Genomic DNA, 9,225 nt, shown 5'->3' with positions numbered 1-9,225 from the left:
TGAGGTAAACAGTTAGTAGCTTCAGCACTGATTAATGATAGTTTGTTGAGAACATTATGGAAGTAAGTGTTCAGTTCATCTTTCTAGGTTCATGTCCTCATCATTAATCAGTGTGGTATCATCAGTTCATAGTTGAGACCATGGGTCTTTGTCCTATAAATAGCCTTCAGCACATCATAAAAATGCTCTCAATTGTTGTTATCAGCATAAAACTGAATTTCGTTTGCCTTTTTACTGAGCCAAGAATCCTGCATCTCTCTAAGTTTTGATTATACTTTACTTTTGATGGAATTGAATCCTATCTTTTTAGAAATGGATGAAACATCCTTGTGGTAGGCCCTGTGGAGTTCTTGTTTTTCATTTGGCAGATTTTGAATTTCTCCCCATCATTTTCATCAAATCAATCTTGATGTTCACAAGTGTTTCGATCCAGATATAAGGTAGTGTTATATGCCAAATCTCTGAAAGCTGCTCATTCCTTTTCTGCTCCTTTGTTGCCAACTATGTATTGACTCAATTTAACCTTCAAGTTGGCAACAAACTGTTCCCTCTCAGAGAAGCACTTCAATCTGCTGAAATTAATTCTTCTAGTAGTCTTTTAGCCTTGGAGATGCCACTTTTGTTGACTGCAAATATTCTGCTTGGAGAGAATAAGTCTATGATCAGTCCAGCACTCTGCACTACACATTGCCTTGATCACTCTCACATTCTGTCTCTTTTTATAATCACATAGACTTTTAATGCCAATATTTTCTCTGAGGTGCATTCATGAAGTTTCATTGTGTTTAGGTAAATGGAATACAGTATTGGTGATAAGAATGTTATGAGATGCACAAGTCTTCAATATTAAATGACCATTGCTGTTGCCATTTCCAACTCCATTCCTCTAAGGACTCTCTGTCAGTATGGTAGTCTGAACCTACTCTAGCATAAAGTCATCCAGAACTATAATCTTGTCCTCTTTTGGCAGAAAAGGATTTCTTGGTCTTCACAAGTTGTTTTTTGACCTCATTGGGATTCATCATGGTGGGAGCATAAGCTCCCATAATGTAATGATGGTGGCATGGCATTTTCCTACAAGTGACAATCAATGTTTTCAGTCACATTGTCAAATGCCTTCCATAAAAACAAACATGGCATCAAAGTCAGCCACCACACTGATGATAAATTCTTCAATTTGAAAAGGCTACAAGCCAAAATTAAAACAGAGGAAATATTGGTGTATGACTTTTTTTTTTGCTTGCAGATGCTTGTGCATTCAATGCAGCCTCCTATAAATTGAGGTACAATAGAATATGGATCATTTCTCTACTGCTTGTGATAATTCTGGCCTAACCTTTGATATCAAGAAAACACAGGTACTCCACTCCACTCCAACACCACACCATCTATATGTGGAACCACTGGTTATAGCAAATGAAAAAGTTTTGGAATGCTATGGATGAGTCCACTTACCTTGGCAGTATACTTTCCAGGGATGTACACACTGATAATGAGGTTGAGACATGCATTACCAGAACATATGGATTTTATTCATGTCCTTGACTTCTTATTTACTTTTTGGTTAGCTTTATCTAGTTCTAAGAGGAGAAAGTTGAAATCATTATTGAAGTTTTATTATCTATTTCCATCTGTAATTTATTTAACTTTTCCTTTATAAATTTGGTGCATGTACATTTAGTTTTCATATTACTTCATGATCCTAGAGTACCTTTTTTTTTTTTAACATACTATAGTTTTTCTGCTTATCTTTTTAAATTGATTCTATTTTAACTTTAATTTTGTCTGAATCCATGATTGCTAGCAAGTATCTGAGGCAGGATTTAAATACAGATATTCTTATCCACCCTTGGCTGTAACCAGGATCCTTCTCTCTACATTCCCCCTACTACCATCATAAATGTTCTCACTTTCTGAGATCCTAGAAATGCTCCATCAGCTTCTATTCTCTTAGGGTTACAAATGTCACCTCTTTGTCTTAGAACTGAAATCAGAGACTCTGCTGTCTTGTGAATTACCACAACTAGTCTTCTCCATTAATAAGCAGGTTCTTGTCCCTCTGTTACTTCATTCATTAGTGTATGCTGCCTCACACTCACAACCTAAGACTTTATCGAGTCAGTGTTCCTGAACTCTATCTTCAGTAACAGAAGACAGTTCTCCTAATCTTCCTTTTGTCACACCCCTCCTGCCCCCCTCCCAGTGACAGGGCAAAGGTTCTTCTTTTTTTTTTTTTCTTGTCAAAGCTTTTTATTTTCAAAACATATGCATGGATAATTTTTCAACATTGATCCTTGCAAAACCTTGTGTTTCAAAAATTTCCCTTTCCTCCCTCCCCTAGATGGCAAGTAATCCAATAGATGTTAAATATGTTTAAATATATGTTAAATCCAATATATGCATACACATTTATACAATTATTTTGTTGCACAAGAGAAATCAAATCAAAAAGAAAAAAATGAGAAAGAAAACAAAATGCAAGCAGACAATAACAAAAAACATGAAAATACTATGGTGTGATCTGCTCAATTCCCATAGTCCTTTCTTTGGCTCTCTTCATCACAAGATCATCGGAACTGGCCTGAATCATCTCATTGTTGGAAAGAGTCAAGTCCGTCAGAACTGATCATCATATAATCTTGTTGTTGCCATGTATAATGATCTCCTGGTTCTGCTCATTTTATTTAGCATGAGTTCATGTAATTTCTCCAGGCCTTTCTAAAATCATCCTCCTGATCGTTTCTTATAGAACAATAATATTCCATAGCATTCATATACTATAACTTATTTAGCCATTCTCCAACTGATGGGCATCCACTTAGTTTTCAGTTTCTTGCCACTACAAAAAGGGTGAAAGTAAATTAATTTCTTCCAGGTTAACTACCCTCAATAACAATTCTTTCAAGGGTATGAATTTGAGGACTTTCACTGTCTTCTGAGGAGATTCCAGCTTGTGTATATCTTGTAAAATATGGTGAATACCTTCAGATTCAACACAATCTGTTTAGAAGAACAATTGTTTCTCCTTTTGGACACTATGTTTTCATTGTAACATATTTTGCAATAACTTTTTAGGTTGACACTTTGCATTGTTGACTCTTATTATTGTTTCAATCCAATAAAACCCCCATGGTTTTTTGTAGTTGAACTGCTTTAGAATATTTTGGATTATATCTCTAATTGCATATATCAACAAATAGAGAAAGAGCAGATCAACAAATTGTGTACACAACCAAAAAAAAAAAAAAAACAGAGAAAGAACAAATTAAAAGTTTGATGTAGTTTGTTAATTTTTTCTATTATTATTTTTATTTAAATCTAATTTTATGGTCTTAATGATCTCAAAATACACTGGACCCTTTCTGTTTTTTAAATGTAGGTAAGCTTTTATCACCTATATATAAAGTGCTGTTCTAGGTGCTGAAGCTAAAAAAATAATAAAAGAAAATAATCTTTGCTCTTCAGAAGCAATTCCAAGTATTCTGCTTGGAGTGTGAGGCACAACTTGTATACAAAAAAATATTAAAGGTACCAAATGGGATAGGCTCTCTTGTGGAGAGATTTAGCTGATGATTTTGGTATTTTGAATGATTACATGGGTTGTTATACCTTTGAAAACCACTATGTGGCACTCAAAGCTTACTGTATCTGCTTACATGTTAATTATTAACTGCCTGTTCTGGTACCAAGTGCTTAGGAGTCCTTCTGAGAAAAAGAAAACGCCAAACCAATACCTGCTTTCAAGAAGGTCATAGTCTATTGGGGAACATACTCTATGGGAGACATTGTGCACAAATGAATGAAGATGAGACAGAATATTTTGTGTACAGAATAGTACAAAGGTTAGGTTGGCTGAACTACAGGAATGTGTGATGAAAGGATTTTGCATATTATAGGCTAGAAAGGCATGTCAGATTATGAAGACTTTGAACACTAAACAGAATAGTTTGATTTACACACAATAAGGCATCACAAAAATTTATTGAGTAGAAGACTGACATGAGATCACTTTGGCAGCTGTGTGAATAATGCATTTGAGAGACTAGAGACTTGAAGCAGGAAGACTACTTAGGATGCCACTGCAATAGTTCAGGCAAGAGGATGATGGCCTGAATTAGGCTCAAGGCTACATGAATAGAGGAAATGAAAGGATGCTAGAGACATGACAGAGTTAGAACTGTAAAGACTTGGTAGCTGATTGGCTGTCAATGAACAGAATGAAGTATTATAAAAAACTAAATTCGTCGCTAAGGTTATAAACTTAGGTAAATGGACAGTTATATCCTTGACAGATACAATTATAACAGGGTAGGTTGCAGCTGCCCTGCCTGTTTCTAACCAGTTACATTTGCTCACATGGACACTTTGAAGATTAATATCTTATAAAGCCCCTCATGTGTAATTTAGAACTGAAGTGTCTTGGATGTTTTAGGTGTGACAAAGCAATTCTTTATTAGTCATTCAGCAAAAGTACTGTTGACTCAATAGATCTTTAAAAAGGAGTCACCCATCTTCAATTCCCTCTTCCTATCTACAGTCTAAAGATTCTGTCAGCGCTACTCAAGTCTATCCCTGGATTGAAGGAGAAGGCTGACAGTGAGAACAGGGGGATTCAAGATGAGTTTCATTCAGCACCTTTGACTACCTCTTCTGCTTTATGGCTGTTGTTGGCTGTTTTTTTTTTTTTCCCTGATCATAGCTGATGCTGAACAATGATCCTGAGATGGATGTATCAAAATCTTGAAGCCAAGCTCACAAATTTGAGATATTGAAGATCCTGGGTCCATTGGTCAGAGTCTGGCAGAAGAGGGAGTTAGATCAGATCAGAGAATACAACTGCAGAAAAGAGAAGAGTCTAAGCCTAGCTTGCCAGGTAAGTCATGTATCTTGAAGGAGATTCCTTGAAGTGATATACCTATTTAGTAGCCCTATGAAATGCATCATGTTCTGATGTTTAAAATTTTAACTTCCCAGGAGGGCATAAATGCAATTATAAGTGACTGATTACTTAAGTCTTTTCAGTGTGCGTTTGTGTGACCTTTTTGTATCAAACATTTCTTTTATGTCTTCAAAGGAATTACCTGTAACATAGTTGATTCATACTGTACATTGAATACTTTCCTAGTCTTCCCTTTGCAGAGTTACTAGTTATCAGACAACTTAGAACTAATAATGAAGTATTTACATAGCACTTTAAGAATTTTAAATAAACTGAGAATGCTACAGGGGAAAATGAAAAAGAAATGAAAATTATGGAAGAAAAATTGGAAAGGGAATTAAGAGTTTGGCACAAGAGATTAAAAAAAAAAACTTACCCAAACAATAAAATCACTGAAAATTTCAGTGGATCAAATAGGAACCAATAACATCACAAAACAACAAGAAATAATAAAAAATTGAAAAAACAAAAAAGAGAAGAAAATGTAAACTATCTCATAGTAAAAATGACTGATCTGGAAAAAAAATGATTAGAAATTTGAGAGTCATTGGATTATCTGAATTCTATGACCCAAAATGAGCCTAGACTCGAGAAATATTAAAACAAAATAGCCCAAATTTCTTAGAACCTGAGAGCAGAGTATAAATAATAAATATTCACTTCCTGAAAGAATCTCTCCCCCCTTAAAAATTCCAGGGAATATAATAACCAGAACTCAGTTTCCAAGTCAAAGAAAATATTGCAAATATCCAGAAAGAATTCAAATTCTAAAGAGCCATATATAGTCTGACTCATAAGTGATTTAACAATCATTCTATAAAGGAATAAAGGACTTGGAATATAATAATACAGAAGGCAAATAATATAGTGACTTATAAATAAAAAGAATTTATCAGAAAAATTTAGGAACATGGTGCATCTATTAATGAAATAGATGGTATCCCCTTATTCCTTATGAAAACACCAGAGCTCTGTAGAAACCTTGAATTTCAAACATAAAATATCAACAGAATGCATAAAAAGGTAAACATGAATAAATAATGATAGAATACTAGACAAGCATAAAACTGTTTACATTGTAATGTGGGGAGAATTGATACCTGTTCTCCTCTGAACCCAATCATCATCAAAAGTTATGGAAAGAATTTAATTGAGAAGGCCTGGGAATGGTTTTGTTATGTGTTGATGGTTTTAAGAAGAAAATGGAAGAATAGGGGGAAGAGGAACACACTATGGGGAGGGGACAGAAGATTAGGGAAAATTAAGTCATATAATCAGTATTTATAAATTGACATCTATACAAACAATGGGAGTAGGGAGAACATCTGACACTTAAACCTCACTCTCATTTGAATTAGTCAAAGGAAGGAAGAATATATACACATAAATGAGTATAAAAATGTATTTTACACAAAAAGAAATGAGGAAGGAGAAAGAAAAAGAGAGAATGAGGAATTAGAAGGAAGATAGATTAAAGGAAAGATTAGTCCTAAGCAAAATACTCTCTAAGGAGGCACAAACATTTTTGTAACTCTTTTTTGACACATCAAAGAGTAGCAATCTAAAAAGGTAAGCATAAATTGGATAATAGTAATAATATATAAATGTAATAAGATACTATTGTGTTGGAAGGGTTGATGGAGTGGTTGAAATCTGGGAAGACCTGTATGAACAATTTATACAATTAATATATAGTAAAGACAAACGGTTCTGAAAGAATAATAAACCATTAGCATAATGACCAACCATGATTACAGAGAAGAAATGAAATATTCTACCCATATCCTGACAAAAAGGTGAAGGTCTCAGAGTGCAGAAGGAGACAAATTTTTTTGAACATGACCAATGTAGACACTTGTTTTGATTAACTACATATATTTGTAATGGTTTTTGTCTTTCTTTTGTTTTCATTTAGGTAGAAGGTTGGAAGGAAGAGTGAAAAGGCAAATTTTTGCTGATCGAAACAAATAAAATATAATTTAAAAGTATTATATTTATTTAAAATTTTTATTTCCAGTTACAAATTCTTTCCCTCCCTCCACCCTGTTCCCATTCATTCATTAAGAAATATGACATCCATTTAATATAGAAAGTTATGCAAAACATTTCCATGTTATGGTGCCAAAAAAAAGCAAGAAAAATAAAGAAAATGAGAAAAAATATACTTCATTATGTGCTGAATTGTCTCTTTAGAGGTGGGTAGGATTTTTCATTATCAAGTCATTTAGAGTTGTGAATTATTGTATTTGATTAGCTAGCTAGCTAGCTAGCTAGCTAGGTCTTTCATAGTTGATTATTGTTACAATAGTTACAATATTGCTGTTACTTTGTATAATGTTCTTCTAGTTTTTCTAACTTCACTTTGTATCAGCTCATATAAATCCACTGAGTTTTTTTTGAAATCATCCTTTTCATTATTTCTTACATTGCAACAGTAACAACTTGTTCCACTTATGATCATCTACTTAGTTTTCACTTTGCCACTGCTCTAAGAATTACTATATTTTTCTATGTATTTTTAAAAAACTTTTCTTTGTATTCTTCTAGACATACATTTAGTAACAGTATTGCTGAGTTAAAGGTTATGCATGGTTTTTATAGCACATTGGCTGTAATTCCAAATTGTTCTCCAAAATGAGTGGACTATTTCACAACTCTCCTAGCAGTGCATTAATATCCCCATTTTTCTACATTCTCTTCAGCATTGTTTTCTGTCAGAATTGTATTATTTAATGTGCATTTATCAAATTATTATTATTCAGAGCATTTTTATATGACTATAGCTTTGAATTCTTTGTCTGAAAATTGCTGTTTATATCCTCTGATCATTTATCAGTTTTTATCAGTTGTTATTTTTTCTTTCTTTCTTTCTTTCTTTCTTTCTTTCTTTCTTTCTTTCTTTCTTTCTTTCTTTCTTTCTTTCTTTCTTTCTTTCTTTCTTTCTTTCTTTCTTTCTTTCTTTCTTTCTTTCTTTCTTTCTTTCTTTCTTCTAAGGTAATTGGGGTTAAATGACTCATTCACGGTCACATAGCTAAGAAGTGTTAAGAGTCTGAGGCCAGATTTGAACTCAGCTACTCCTGACTTCAGGCTGGTGCTCTATCTACTGCACCAACTAGTTGCCCCAGCTCTTATTTTTTTCTATAAATTTGGCCCAGATTCCTATATATTTGAGAAAGTAGGCGCTTTCAAAGAAATTTGCTGTAAAATCCTCTTACCTCTACCTCAGTTTCTTGCTTTTCTTCTAATTGTGACTATATTGGTTTTATTTGTGCAAAACCTCAAATTTAAATTAAACTATCAATTTTAGATCCTGTGATTTTCTGTCTTTTTTTGGGGGGCATGAGCTCTTTCATTATTTATAGAACTGACAGATAATTTTTCCATGTTCTACTAATAACATTTTCCTTTATGTCTAAATCATATACCACTTTGCGTTTATTTTGCTAAACAATGTAAAATGTTGGTATATGCCTAATTTCTCCTGGAATGCTTTCCAGCTTTCTCAGCAGTTTTTGTTGTTGTTTTTGTGATTGTGGTTGTGGTTATTTTTGCCACAACCTCTGACATTTTTGTGTCAAAAATAAGGGTATTGTGGTCATTTATTTCTGTATATTGTGTACCTAATCTATTCCATTAATCTACTATTTTATTTCTTATTTAGTACCAGATTGCTTTTTAAAACATTTTTTCCAAAATAAATGCATAAATAGCTTTCAACAATCACCCTTACAAAACCTTGTGTTCCACATTTTTTCTCACTTCCTTCCTCACACTCCCTCCCCTACACAGCAAGTAATGAAATATATGTTAAACATATGCAATTCTTCTGTACATATTTCCTGTACAAAAAGGAGGTGAAATGGTCAAGCCTACTGTGCCTGGAGGTAGGGGATCCATAGGCTGGAGAGGAACAGATTTCACCTCTCCAGGGGGTATCTCAGTTGTCCCAGCTGCATACAGCTCTATTCTCCCCAATTGTAATTCCCTTCTGCCATCAGGTTGCTTCCTGGCTGGTTGACTGTGTAATCCCCTTCTCCCATCATATGGCTTTCTGGCTGATTGGTCATGTCTGGATACTGGACTTCTAGGCCCTCCCTGGGTGCACCATTGGCTGCCATCATGCCCCAAGTGTTTTTTGCCTTGGGCCCTGGGGCTGGGCCCCTCATCCCGTTTCCCTGAATCTGTCTGCATTCTGAGGCCCAATGGAAGCCTCTGTTGCATTTTGGACATGGGGTTTGGGGTCTTGTTCTCCCCCCTTGTTTTCCCATTCTATCTCTATACCAACA

General features: G+C 34.3%; 1 long non-coding RNA gene across 1 annotated transcript; it reads left to right on the top strand.

Annotated features, from left to right (window-relative positions):
- Positions 1 to 4,217: 4,217 nt before the first annotated feature.
- Positions 4,218 to 6,927, top strand: LOC127544697 (uncharacterized). Its single transcript, XR_007949517.1, has 2 exons — positions 4,218 to 4,873; positions 6,855 to 6,927. It is a non-coding gene; the product is annotated as an uncharacterized LOC127544697 (long non-coding RNA).
- The last annotated feature ends 2,298 nt before the right edge of the window (positions 6,928 to 9,225 follow it).

Source organism: Antechinus flavipes, chromosome 1 (assembly GCF_016432865.1).
Source record: "Antechinus flavipes isolate AdamAnt ecotype Samford, QLD, Australia chromosome 1, AdamAnt_v2, whole genome shotgun sequence".
NCBI classification, from domain to species: domain Eukaryota; kingdom Metazoa; phylum Chordata; class Mammalia; order Dasyuromorphia; family Dasyuridae; genus Antechinus; species Antechinus flavipes.
Note: the sequence above shows the minus strand (reverse complement) of the source record. Positions and strands in the feature narration are given on the sequence as shown.